Source organism: Dunckerocampus dactyliophorus, chromosome 12 (assembly GCF_027744805.1).
Source record: "Dunckerocampus dactyliophorus isolate RoL2022-P2 chromosome 12, RoL_Ddac_1.1, whole genome shotgun sequence".
NCBI classification, from domain to species: Eukaryota; Metazoa; Chordata; class Actinopteri; order Syngnathiformes; family Syngnathidae; genus Dunckerocampus; species Dunckerocampus dactyliophorus.
The window spans coordinates 26,459,477-26,474,115 of NC_072830.1; the positions used below are offsets into that span (position 1 = coordinate 26,459,477).

Sequence of the window (14,639 nt, forward strand, 5' to 3'; positions counted from 1 at the left end):
GGCCATGAAAATCTATATTTTGTGTCATGACCTGTTCTGCTTTTCTTTTTTCAGTTTATATTTAAGTTCTGTTGCTGAAAGAAATAACTTTTTTGCCTTTTCTTGGCGTTAATATATACGCATGGAAATTGACGCGAACACAATAGATGTTACTTTAGTGATTAATATTAAAATGAAAAAACAAATAAACCTAATTGATTTATCAGATGTGTTCTATACGCCTCAGTAATAGTCAGGCGACAAAACAACCTTTTATTTACTAATATGATTCATTTTACCATTTTTTTAAACATTGAAATCGAGGGGTATACTGACAAAAAAAGGCCAAAAGGCCCACACCAAAAAAAAAACATTTTCATGGATGAGGAAGCCTAACAAGGTAACCAAGAGATGAGGAACAAATTGGATGGTAACTTATTGTTTTTTATTTTATAGCTGTTTTAATACTTGGCTAAAAACCGAGCCGTTAACATAAGAGATGATACCAGAAAGCGAACACAAGACGAAGCTTAAATGTAGGTCGGTGCTTGTGGTAGTGTTTACGCCAGCAGAGAAGACTGCACACCACTGTTATGTAATAAGATTAAAGAGTAAATACCTTGTTATTCAGAAGAATTGAGATTTTAGGGAGAATTAAGTGGTCTTGAAACAATAGCCAGTTTTGGGCAAAAAAAACAGTTTCCACAACAAAAAAGACCATAATGAGTTTCTGGTGCTGGATACAAAAAGCCTGCCACCAGCTGAGACCCACTTTCTAAGACTCTGACTATTTTGTCACACACAACAGGCTGCCAGAAAACTGATGTAGGTTACGTTGCTGGAGTGTTTCTACAGGCTACCAATATCCTGCTAAAAAAGCAGTATTTCTTTCAAAGGCGCTATATTGGCCCAGGTATCATATATTTCTAGAGATCTTACAAAATTTTGGGAATTTTTGAAAATTCATTTTCAAAAATGAAATAACTGGAATAAAATGACTAACTGTTGTTAAATGTAAACGTTCTTCTTTAGGTGTTTTTGTCTGATTATGTTTTTTTTTTTGCCAAGACTGATGGGAGGTCTGATTATTGATTGAAAATAAATGAAAGCACATTTTTAAATGGGAATGCTGCTGCCAGGAATGGATCAGCTGCTTATCAAAGCATCTTGTATGAACATGTCTTAGATAAAGCCTAAATGGACTCAAATGGATGGGATTGCTACATACAGAAGCCTTTCAGTCATTGCTTACAATACTTGGGTTTTTTGTTGTTGCGACATCTGCAGTGATGCGGACTCTGCATTGGTCTGTTTTGGTGAAGAGGGAGCTCAGCTGAAAGGCAACGCTCTCAATTTATCGGTCGAGCTACATTCCTACCCACACCTATGGTCATGAGCTTTTGGTCATGAGCTTGACCGAAAGGACAAGATTTTCTCCCTAGAGTAGCTGGGCTTTCCCTTAGAGATAAGATGAGAAGCACTGTCATCAGGGAGAAACTCTGAGTAGAACCGCTGCTCCTTCGCATTGAGAGGAGGTGGCTTGGGCATCTAGTCAGGATGCCTCCCGAACACCTCCCTGGGCACGTTTGACCGGTAGAAGGCCTTCGGGAAGACCCAGGACACGCTGGAGAGACTATGTCTCTCAACTGGCTGGGGCACGCCTTGGGGTCCGCCGGGAAGAGCTGACCCCAGCTCCAGAAGTCTGGAATTCCCTGCTTAGGCTGCTGCCCCCACGACCCGACCTCGGATAAGCGGTAGAAGATGGATGGATGGGTTTTTGTGGTTGCTTTTCTGTACCTAAAGTGCTTACAAATGAGAAATAAATAAACAATGACAATAATTAATCATAAATGTGGTTTTACTTGACTGATTTTCACTATCACTACTACTGGTAGGCAGTTTCAAGTCTGCACTTTTGCCACAAGTTGAAAGGGAGCATCCGTGTGGTTGTGGCATCATGCTAAGCCACCTGTCCATCCATCCTCTATGGCGCTTATCCTCACTAGGGTCGCGGGTATGCTGGAGCCTATACCAGCTGACTTAGTGCGAGAGGCGGGGTACACCCTGGACTGGTTGCCAGTCAATCGCAGGGCACATATAAACAAACAACCGTTCATACCTGTGAACCTAAAATGCATTTTTGGAATGTGGGAGGAAACCGGAGTATCCGGAGAAAACCCACGCATTCGGAATGTATTGTGTAAGTCAGTGGAGGTGTACTTTCAACCCAGATTGCTTTATGTTGAAATACTAATGTACAGTAAGTTTAAAAATACACATTCCAAGTACTTGAAAAGACAACAATTAAGAAAGAATATAATTGTCTTATGGTCATGATTATGATCTGGTTATGCAATTGTGATTAAATGTTTAAAAAATGACCCATACTTGTGAATGTATAATATGAAGTCTATATCATACAATGTGAAAGTGATTTATTTCTTTTATTTCCTTTTAAATCAGCTGGAAATGAAATGCAGATTTTTGCATGCCATTAAAGTCCTTCACATTTGAAATGTCAGATTTTCTTGTTGGACCCTGTCATTAGCATCAGGAGTATAGCGTATCTCATTTGACTGCAATCAGTTTTTGTGCACTCCTACAACAGAAGCATGGAGACAATATTTGGTTTTTGATTACGTTATTTAACTCTTGCAAATGAAGACCACATTTTAATCAGCAGTTAATGCTCTGCGATGCCCACAAACAGCAGCTGCTGTGGGCATAAGTGGCAGTTGCACAGAGCCTGAGGTTATCCGCAGTATGTGTAGATGTGTTTAATCCTCCTCAGCCTCAATGTCTCCACGCAGGAGCACAACTACCTGCTTTCTGAGGGGTGTGCAGACACATTGCCGTCGCAATATTAATATTATAATTTTAATATATATCAAAACATACAAATATAACAAATAATAGTACAGTAATCCCTCATTTAGTACGGTTAATTGGTTCCAGAGTGATTTTGCTGCAAAGTAGGAAGTGACAGGGGGTTCAGAGTTGAGTTTTATCTTGGAGTGGATTATGGCTGCAACAGTAGGCCTTATTATTATTATGTTATTTTTATTGGGCGTATTGTGAGATAATACACACAATATGCAATAAACGCCTGTTGTTCCGGTGATCAAGTCTGATGCTTGTGTGTATCACCGAGTATTACAGTAACCTTACTGACACCTAGTGACCACTGTAGAATACTACATAACATGGTGTTTTTGAAAGCATCTTCTGAATGCCTTATATTTGTATTTTAGTTAATTTAGCCATTTTTATGGTTAAAAATGCTTAATTCAGGCAAAAACAAATGTGTAACATTTGCTTAAATAGGTATATTTTTGATATATATAGGCATATTTTTGATATACAGTATAAATATATTATGGATGTCCAATATTGGCTTTTTGCTGATATCTGATATGCCCATGTGCCTCTATACAGCATTATGTTTATTATCGACTTTCATTATCGGGAAAAATCCCGGTACCGATATTGATCGATATGACATTTTTATGCCAATATCGGTGGGACGATAATATTGATAGGCCAATATTATCGGACATCCCTAATATATACATGCATGTGTATGTGTATAGTATGTCCACAATTTAGTTTTTTTAAAAACTGTTGTTTTGTGGTTAAATATCATTAATCAAAAATATGCCTTTTTTGTAATAGAACATAATTTGTTGTAATGAGGCCAAAATCATTTGCTTTTTTTTAATTAGCTGTAAATGTAATACATTTTATTCAATATCTTGTAATAAAAATGATCATAACATGTCAGTCTTCTTATCGTAGTTATTATTACTATTGTGTAATATCTAAATTGCTGAATAGAAGACTATTCCAATAAGTAAAAGCTCCTCTTGCTTGAGCGATAGTCCTGTTAAGAGATCACCATGCAGCCTGCTAATCTGCTTACCGTGGATACCCGTGATGCATGTGTGACTTAGACATAAGCAACTAAGAATTCATTTGCAATCATGAGACCAGTAGTAAGTAGTAAAAGTCAGTTTTTGAACCAAAGGTATTTTGTAAATGCTGAAGACACAAAGAATGAAATACCGGTGTAGAGATTTTTGAGGACTGTGAGACCTTTGCAAAAGAATACGAGCCCAGTGAACGAGCATCGTCCTCCCAGTCACTCATGATGACAAAACACATACCAGACAGCCCGTTCAAAATTTCAACAAATGAGGCTTTCATTGCATCTGTTTTTTAAAACAACTTCTCTTTGAATGACATCAAGATGGCTAAATACAAACAGTATAAGGTCCTGATAGTTCACCAATGCTATATAATGCACACCCCAACAAAACAGTGCACTGACACACAACCACTGGTGCATGCGAGCTACTCTCTAGTGATCCGTTGCTGCTTAGCACCCTACGCAGCAGGGATTAGGCACAAGAAGACATGCACACAAACATACGTGTACACACAAGCAGTACAGTGACCTGTGCCCTGAGTCACAGGGAAGTAGGAGCAATCGAAGCGACAGGTGAACAGGAGCAGTTACCATCAGAGGCGAAGCACGTCTAAACAGACTCCACGAAGGACATGTGATCAACCCTTGTGAGTGTCGGTGAGTGCCTTTGGTCACCTTTTAAATAGTCGCCTTTTAGATTTCTGCTTGTCAGCATCATACAGTACTAAAAGGTGTCGCAAATATTTTGCTGTGGATAATGAAGAAGACATAGGCGAACATGCAGCACACGGTTAATAAAGTAAATGTTGTACTTTCCGGTGTTTTATTAGCTTGTCATCATTGTTGTCATCATAACCCTTTTTAAAATGCTCTAGTGATACTTTAGCACTTTAGGCGTTGATTTTCATTATTGTCGTGACCATTCATTTTCTTCTTTGTCAGAGGGTTAACAAACATACAACCGCATTGTGCTCGGAGTGTCGATTGGATTGTTCTGTTTCCAGGGCCATCGCTAGTTGAATGAGCTGACACACAAGAGTGTATTAAATATCTGTATGGTGGATGACTGCTCAAACTGTTCAGCACAAAGAGGAATTACAGGGAAGCTAACTGGATTAGAGTCAGGTGGTTTCGCTGGTTTCTGCAGCATCAGAGGAGGAAACGCTGTCAGCAGTTATTTTCTGCGTGCTTTGTGTTCATGTTTTTATTTGGTTTAAATGTCACTTAATCAGTTACACGACACTGGATGACTGCAACTCTCCTCGCTTTGTTGACCTTGTCGTTCTGTTTCTCTTGTTCAAGGCAGCAAATGTTGTGAGTAACCGGCCAGAGGTGCAATTGCATTAATTATACGACACATACCGTGCGTGAGCAAATCTACCATGGGTATTGGCTTTGTGGATTATTTCTATTTATTTTGCCATTATGCAAATTGGTGGTTATCATTATGAAGTGGCAAGAAGGGCGTTCGCATGAATTAGATGACTCATCTACGTTGTGAGCGTGTGCTTGTGCATGAAGACCTGCGTGTTTGCGAAAGCGTAACAAGCTTAGAGCGTTCACACTCGTCAAACAAACCATGCTTTCGGTGTCAAGTGTGAGTGCACCCTTTGACACCTGAAGGGGGAGTTACATCCCGACGTGCGCGCTCCTACGTCCTGGCTTCGTGCAGAAATGGGGAAAATCGCAAGAGACACGCACATTGCCCGCACGGATTTTCAAACCCGCAGACAGCACCCAATGCCCGTAGGAAGAAAATTAGGATGCAAATAATTTTCTGCGTGCACGCAGGAAGATCTTGCACGGAGCCAGGTTGCAAGAGCAAGGCAGGGGAAGAGTGCGTGTGTCGCACGTTTAAAAGTACTTTGTGTACATTGCCCAGCCACGGCAGCGTATCCTCCCGTGGCGGGCAACTCCTCCAGCTGTACACTCTGTTTCTCTCGCACGGCGGCTGCTCATATAGCTTATCCAACATTAATGCGCCTTGCCCGGCCACAGCAGGCGGCTCTTCCCACTGTACACTCTGGTTTTCCTGGTCACAATAGCCATAGGTGCTGTAGGAAGCCAGTACGCCCATCATGCAACCGAAGTGAGTGTGCTTCACAAGCCTCGAACGATGCCCACACACGGTACGTCCCCATTGAGTAAAACATACTCCCTAGACAGCCTTACATGAAGCACACCTCGCACGCACGAGTGGCACGCCGCACTCACGTTCTGTATGCTATACTGTTCACTAGTCTGACTTATTTGCAGTACTGCGCTGAGGTTTGGGGCAACAACAACACAACATCATTGTATTCATGAACTATCCTTCAGAAGAAAGCAATACGAATTATCCACAAAGTTGGTTATCAGGAACACACAAACTATTATTTCTGAAGTCAAAGCTACTCAAGCTTACTGACATTGTCCAATACCAAACAGCACAAATAATGTTCAAAGCAAAAAATAAACTATTACCAGGAAATATCAAGCAATTGTTAAAAAAATCAGGAAGAGTGTTACAACCTAAGGAAAAACTGTAAGGAACCAAGATTTCGTGTCACGGAACTGAACCAATGCACAAATGAGGTTTCAAATGATGTATAAAAATATTATTCTTAAAAGGTATGAGGAAGAAGGAGGTGTGGCTAATCACTAGGTGATTTATGCGCAAATGGGTTATTTATTTTTGTATTTGTGTGTGCTGTGCTTGTATGGTACATTATATGTGCTACTGTACATGGATATACAGGATGTGTGTGTATGCATGCATGGGTGTATCAAATATACTGGACATTTAAGCAATCCATCGTCTGCAAAGTTCGGCTTAGGGACACGTTTTTTTTTTAATTTGTCCACGGCATCCTAACATTCTAAAGTATAGTCGTCCCTCGCCACGCCCGCTTCGAGTTTACAGCTTCACTCGAGTGCGTTTTTTCAAAATATATTAATTAGTAAGTCATCACTGTTTAGTAGTTGACTACGGCCTATTATTAGTCATAAAATATGCATGTCCAAGCAAATATGACACATTTTGTGCCTAAATTAAGCCTTTTCAGGCATAAAAATGAGTATTCGTCCCTCGTTTATAGCGGTTAATTGGCTCCAGACTCGACCGCAATAAATGCATTTTTGCAATATAGGATTCAATGTTAATAATTTGAATATTTTCATAGTTATAGCATGGGAAACCTGTTTATGACTTTCTAAATACGGTTTTTAACATTATTAGAACCCTGCAGCCCTGCTCTAATAATGTTGAAAACCGTTATTAAGAGGTCGTAAATAGGTTTTCTAAGCTCTTAGTACGGAATTATTCCATTTATAAATAAGGAATCCTACTTCGTGGAAATTCACTTATCGCATTCGGGTCTTAACAACGATAAACGAGGGATGACTGCATTCAGTATTGGGGCCACACTAAAATGTATAAATATAAAAGATTTCAGTAAATATTGGATGTTATCAGATAAGAAGCTATCATACTTATAACACAAAGATGAGACTTTTTTATGTTTACTATTTCATTGTTTAGCATGTGTTGAACTACTTTGAATGTTTTTTTGCGTTTTAATAAACAAAAAGGAGTTGATCAAAGTGACCCTTGGCATTCTTTCATTTTCCAGTAATGGAATCCATACAGTTATTTAATTCATACAGTTATTTTCACACATTAAGTAAATGCGTCACAGTGAATTGTAAATCCATGTTTTTTTTCTCTCTCTCGCTTTCATTTTCTTGGTCTCACTCTCTCTCTCAATTGCAAGTTGTTGCTCCCAGTCTCTACAGGAAGCATTAAGAAGCGAGTTGCTCCATGAGCGTAATTATAGAGAGGGAAATGACCAAGCAGGCCAATAACAAGCTATTATACAAAGCAATGTATGTTCCTTTCAGAGCTCAGTTATCAATAGAATGGGGAACAATCTACATCATCAAAGTCCACTCCCCAAAATATGGTCCTGCTTTCAGCTCTCTTCTAACAACTGTGACTAATAACAGTGGGTTATTTTCATAACACAGTCTCGCCTCTGACGAAGATGTGTGAGATGTTAAATGATGAATGCCGCGGGCAAAAAGTGTCACCATCAAAAATAACATTCCGACCTTCGTTTATCTGGAGACTAATTCTGCTCGCTTTCTGTCCATTCTCAGGTTGTAACGCTGAATACACTACCGGTCAAAGGTTTTACGATACCCACATTTTTCCAGTTAATTATTGAAATTCAAGTCATTCAAGTTCAATGAACAGCTTGAAATGGTGCAATGGTAAATGGTCAAGTGCCAGAGGTTAAAAAAAGTACAGTTACCCAAAACAGAAAAATAATGTTTATTTCAGAATTACCGGTATACAAAAAGGCCTGTTTCAGGGACCACAAAATGGGTCAACAATTTAAAGCTGTTCTGCAGAAATGGAGGTTGATCAAGTTTTGGCAGCTGGTGCAACTATTTCCTACAGGTGTTCCAAGGTCTGGAGTACTTACGACCTCCTCTGTCTGCATAAAAACAGTGTTCGGAACACACTGTGGTACTATACCCTTGTGAACAGCAGCTGAACAGTATTGTCCTGGAGAAAGTCATTTGTTGCTACAAAAACAGCAAGAAAAACAGGAATTAACAATGGAAGAGAGACAGACCATCTTAACACTTTAAAATGGAGGTTTTTCCTCCACTGAAACTGGAGGGTTCTCAAACTTTTAACTGCTACTGTAGCTAGATAATGGTTCCGTTTAAAAAAAAACACAAAAAAAACAAAACAATGCAGATGACCAAAGAGATCCTTATTAAAAGTGTCTCGTCTTTGTATTCGTCACTGTATCAATTTACTGTCACAAAATAAACAAACAAAATAAATAAATATAAAGGTAAAAAATAGCCCATCAGAAAAAAACATGATTCTGAGATGCTCCAGCTCATTAATTTGGAGAAAAACATCCACATTGCACCAATATTTGCCACTTCCATCTGCTGTTAAGGCTGTATCTAGAGGTGACACAGGCCCTCATAGGACCATCCATCATACACCAACCACAGGGCTGCGTGGAGTGGTTGAGTGACATTTTGCATGCATGTCAATACTGTATGTGTGTCTGTGTGTCCACTGGGGATATTATCCACAGAGTGTCCACAGAGGGAACCGGTGATGCACTGGACAGCGATAGGCATTCATGTAGGTTCTGTAGACTGACAACTGACTCTCGAGTGTGCAGAGGACGACACAGGCAGTCATATATCAGGATGTAAACCAAAGCTTAGATGCGGTGCTTGCTTTAATCATCTTTGGATCCCTGTGCAAGGAGTGGATAACACAAATAGCACCAAACCCAAATCCAAATTTAGATCAGCAGCAAATTGCACACCTTCACCTTCTGAATATGCCAGAATTTTCATCTTTTACATTCATACTTTAGTCACTAAAATGTCAAAAATAGGTGCCCTGTGAGTGACTGGTTCAGGGTGCACCCAGCCTCTCGCCCAAAGTCAGCTGGCATAGGCTCCAGTTTCCTTATGACACTAATAAGGACAAGCGAAAAATGGAAATAGAAAATGGCAGTGACTTGCAGTGACTTGCAGTGAGGTTCATGGCTGGTGAGGCACTGAGTCCTTTGGAGTTTTTTTTTATGTTAATACAGGTTGCTCATTAACAGGATAACCAAAAAAAAGAGGAAAATAATTCACTTTGGTTGAAACATGTTTTCAGATACTTCTTAGACCCATTTATTTATTTCTAAACCAAAAATCATTTGTGTTTTTAACCGTTATTTTTGTATACGAAGTACATGCAGCCGTTCCTTCTCGAGCAAAAGTTCTGATACTTTGTTGCAAAAGTCTGATCACCTCCTGGTGAGTTTGGGTACGTAATCCTCCATCTTGACAGTCAAATTCATCCATTCATTCAGCAGAGCACAAAAATATAGTGAATGCATTTGATTTTCTGCTAGCTAGTGGTAAAAACAAAAGAAAGACGCTGGCTTTTCTTCTGTGGAAGGATGTCCTTCACAAGCACCGTCCAGCTCACGCAAGCCTCCACCCCCTTCAGGATGCAGCGGTACTGCAAGTGCCTCCCCTATAACATTTCTATGTATTTACCAAGAATAACGATTCCACTTACATTCGACCTTACAAAGCTGTAGTAGTGTACAATAAATGCAACATTATATTATTGGCAACATGCTGACAAACACAAACTGGCAGGCGCCATGAGCCAACTTAGTGTGCCCTAAGATGGTAGGGGCTTGCATACTAACCCGAGAAGCCATGCGCACGGTGGTCTCTCTTTGGTTTCTTGCCTGTATTTGACCAGGAAATCTGTAAATTCAAAATGTATTTATAATTCAATGGACAAATATTCATATTTATTTTATATTATTATTCGTTGATGAAGAAGCATGAGAAGCAAACAAAACAAAATAAAGTTGTGATTTTTGGAAAATTAGGTTTGGGAAAAGTTATAATATCATTGGAATAAAGTCAAGCTTTTACGGGAATAAAGTCATAATATCATGAATAGACAATTTACAAAGATTATTTAAAAAGAAAGATGAAGTAAAAATAAAAAAAAACAACAGGAAAAATGGGAAAAAAAGAGCAAAGACCAACGTTCATACTAATAATATGCTCTTTCACCTTTAGTTGAGATGCAGTTTTTTCTTGAAATATACATACAGTAACTTCCTAACATATCTACATGTGTTGCTTTACAAAATATCAAAGCGGCCCTTGCATCCTTTCATTTTTCAGTGTGTGGCCCTCAGTGAAAAACGTTTGGACACCCCTAGTTTACTGTAATGTCTGTCAAACAGAAAACATGCTGTCACAATGTTAGCGTGAAGAATTTGATGTCTCCTTGCGTCTACAAGGATGATTTATCCTGTCTGGAGGCGCATCCACTTTTCCAGAAATAATAGAGCTTTTTGGAGGTGCGAGGAAACATGGACGACAGTGATACTGCGCCAGCAATGTGGCATGTAAGGGAAAGTAGGGTGTACGTGAACGATGAAGGGAAAGAGAGTGATAAACCGGATGAAGGAGAAGGAGGCAAGCCTGAAGTGTGTGAGAAATCAAGAGGAAGAGAGACGAGGAGGAGAGGTGTCCCGCTCGTAATCCTGTTGCCGAGAGTGAGATCAGGTTGACATTGAAGCAGCCACCTCTGACGGGATTTTCCACTGTGTTAAGATGGCCGCAACACGACTTTGATTTCCTATAATTGAATCATATTTCAGTGCCACAATTTACCCGTTTCCTCTATGTTGGTGTTACTTAAGATATCTCCTGTTTAATAGCATGGGTTACTGTCAGGTATGCCTAAAGCGCTGTTTGCACGCATTTTGCCTCCACATCGTCCAATAATTTGCCGCGGCAATGTGTGTCATGTACTGTATTTATTTATGGTACGCCTGAAAAGCATGAAGACTAGTTTGCGCACTGTTTATGTTCCTTTTAAGCATAAATTATGCACTTGGCACGCAATTCGTGACCGAAAAACGTACGTTTACGTCTAGTGCACGGCAATAGTACGTACGACGCACATTGTTCCCGCATGGGCATGCATTGGCACCACCGCTTTCCGCATCCGTGAAGCAGTCGTGGCTCCCGCTGTGGTCCTGCATGACGCCACACAACAGCAGGCATCACCCCAGCTTGATTAATTCCTCTATTTGCAAGATGCTGAACTCCAGAGAAGAAGCTCTCATAGCAGAAAAGGGAGGTTAGTCTATATTATCTCGTAGCTGCAGAAAGAGAATACGGAAAGAGCAGGAAGGAGGCATAAACTAGAAAAAAGAAGCAAGGACACTGTGAGAGGGAATTGCCGACTAGAAGAAATCGCTATGGGCTTTATGACTATCACTTATGAACAGAAATTCACAAGGAAGATCCAAGAAGCTACAGGAATTGCTTGAGAAATGCTCCAAGAGGTGGGGGAAAAATTAATGACTGTAGGTCGAATCTCTTCTTGCAAATTTCTCAGGAATGAATCGGCTCTAAGCGCACCACAGCGTGTTTAACCCCGTCCCTCCCCCTGCTCAGTGTGGACACAGAGATGCCGCCACACATACTGTATGGACCAATGACATTCGCGTTTAACAGAAAAAAAGACAAGGAAAAAACTAATCGGCTCCCAATTGGCTCCCAACGACGCGAACCGGCTACTGTCGTTCATTTCAAAGAGTCGGCTCTGAGAGCTAATTCGTTCGCAGCCGACACATCACTAGAAAATAGACACATACATAAAACAATTCCCTCCCCCAGCTACACCAACCAAAAGTCAGCAGCACAATGCTCAAAAACATATTGTTAAAGTTGTCTCCAGGGATATGAGTTCACGGAACATTAGGGTAAATAGAGTGTTGTTTTGGTAATTGGTTTCCATACCTCATTTCTCTCTATTTGTCTTTTTCTTTTGGTGCTTAATGGCCGTGCCTGTGTGTGCGATACTACCGAAGTGAAGGTTTTTGAGAAAATTCTAATTTTGTGAATTGGCACTATCCCTAAGTATGAAGACAAATGTATTTTCAACAAGCAGCCAGTGTGTGAGCCTGGACCCCATCAGTGGGTGTTTGGGGATGACTGTGGCCTTATCATAGACAGCCAAGGAGCCCCAGGATCCCCTGGCTCATCACCAGGCAGCAGATTACCTTCTCCCTTAATCTTTTCTTTGTTTACTGACGTACAGAGGGGCGTGCACCGATAAAAGGTTTGGTAAGTCTCTTTCTTAAAAAGATCTTCTTTGTGTGTGTAGCACTGAACGATTTATTGTCTCAGATCAGGTGCTGATAGACAGCCTTGTTTACTACCATCAGCCAATTGCGGAGTATGATTTATCTCCATTTGTTTTGCACATTTGCATGGTTTACGTTTGTGCTTGGTAATATATGGATTTTCAGGTTTGTTTTTTTTTAATTCTGTGCTTTTCCAAGCTCACAAACAGGAGCTTGGAGGTTTGATTCTTAGTTGGAACATCTCTGTGTGGAGTTTGCATGTTCTCCCTGTGCGTGCCTGGGTTTCCTCCGAGTCCTGCTCCTCCCAAGCATGCATGTGAGGCTCAATGGAGACTCTAAATTGTCCATAGGTGTGAATTTGAATGGTTGCCTGGTGACCATTCCATAGGTGTACCCTGCCTCTCGCTCTAAGACAGTTGGGATTAAGGTTACTCTTTGTGTGTACGTGACCACAGTGCAAGATGGAGATCCCGTCATGACTAAAATGGAAGTTATTCAAAGGCTTCCAATGGGATTTCTCAAAACTAAGAACTAGCTGTGTCACTCATTGCCCCAAAAGTAGACTGTTGCCCGGATGGAAGATGGTTTGGCGAATGTATGATAATTATCCACCTTCCTGACTGACTTCACAACCCATAATCTCTGCCAGAGACACAAACTTTGGTAGCAGTGGTATTTCATCACAAACAGCTGTGATCTCATGAAACACTAGTGAGGTACTTAGAGATGGCCTCGATCAACAGATTGTAGAAGAATCATCTTATTCCTACATCGTGAAACACTGAATAACCTTATTCTACTCTCCATTTGCTCCCTCACAAATAGTCTTTACCGAGAATTGGATTTTTAATCTTCCTAGATGGAGTGGGCTCTGTCTCCTTGTGACTGACTGCTTCCAAATATATTGCATGAGGAAAGGTCGTGGCCTCTAGGCTGATCTCAAATTGCTTTTTTGAGAGGGGGTCAGAAGCTGGCGGGGAATAAGTATGGCTGTCTAGTGCCACAAATCTTTTCTTCTTGTCTCTCTTTTTCCTTTCCACCTGGGAGGCTCCGTACTACCCGAGGCCAGCACTATTCAGTAGGCTGTAGTTTTCAGTGGTGATAAGGGGAAATCAGTTGCCATGTCTTACTTTAGAAAATTATTGCATTTAACACAACACAGACACAATACAGTCGTCCCTCACCTACTTTGCCATATCACTGTTTCAAATATTTCATGGTTGAGTAAAAGAAAGTGCATAATTACGCAAATTGTACGTATTTTTTGCCTAAATAAATCCTTTTCAAGCTTAAAAATGTCTAAATGAACTAAATTAGACATTCAATATGCAGTATTCTACACTGGTCACTTGGTCCCAGACTTGATCGCTGGAACAACAGGCTTTTATTACAGACTTGAATGATCTTACAACAGACACAACTATAATAACGTGATTATCATAATAACAATATTCACATTAATGAAACGGGCTACTGTTGCAGTCGTACTCCAGCTGAAACTCAACTCTGAACCCCCGACGTCACTTCCTGTCCACACGTCCGGAACACATTTAATGCTTCACACACGAGCACAAGTTTTATTTATATCTTAAACGGCATATTTACTCTTGTTATGTTTACTATATTGGGTAGTACGAGTGTACAGGTGACTATATGGCTGTTATTTCATGTCCAAGTGGGCTCTAATAATGTTAAAAACCATACTGAGAAGATTGTAAACAGGTTTTCTATGCTGTAACTATGAAAACATTCCATTTATAAAGAAGGAATCCTACTATTACGGTTGGTCTGGAATCAATTAACCGTGACAAACAAGGGATTACTGTAGTTTGGAAAGAAACCACTAAAAAGTCTTTTAACCCTGCAAGAACACAAAATCACAGCAATGTCGTTCTCATTTTTACCTTCCCAATAATGTGCATATTGTGGGCAATTAGCAGGTAGCCATTAATTTCATAAATACGATGACTCCCCTCTTTAACACACACAATAACCAGGTAATCAATTCTAAAGCCCTGCTATGTACCTTTTAA

The 14,639-nt window shown here is 40.2% G+C and overlaps 1 protein-coding gene across 6 annotated transcripts in view; it reads left to right on the forward strand.

Moving 5' to 3' along the window:
- The first annotated feature begins 4,404 nt into the window (after positions 1 to 4,404).
- sphkap (SPHK1 interactor, AKAP domain containing) overlaps positions 4,405 to 14,639 on the forward strand; it is a 98,313-nt gene continuing 88,078 nt past the window's right edge. For 5 of the 6 annotated variants that reach the window (XR_008573107.1, XM_054793690.1, XM_054793694.1 and 2 more), the window contains exon 1: positions 4,405 to 4,561. The gene's annotated coding sequence lies outside the window, so the exon portion shown is untranslated. The remainder of the gene's footprint in view (positions 4,562 to 14,639) is intronic. The other variant, XM_054793692.1, reaches the window with a different exon arrangement.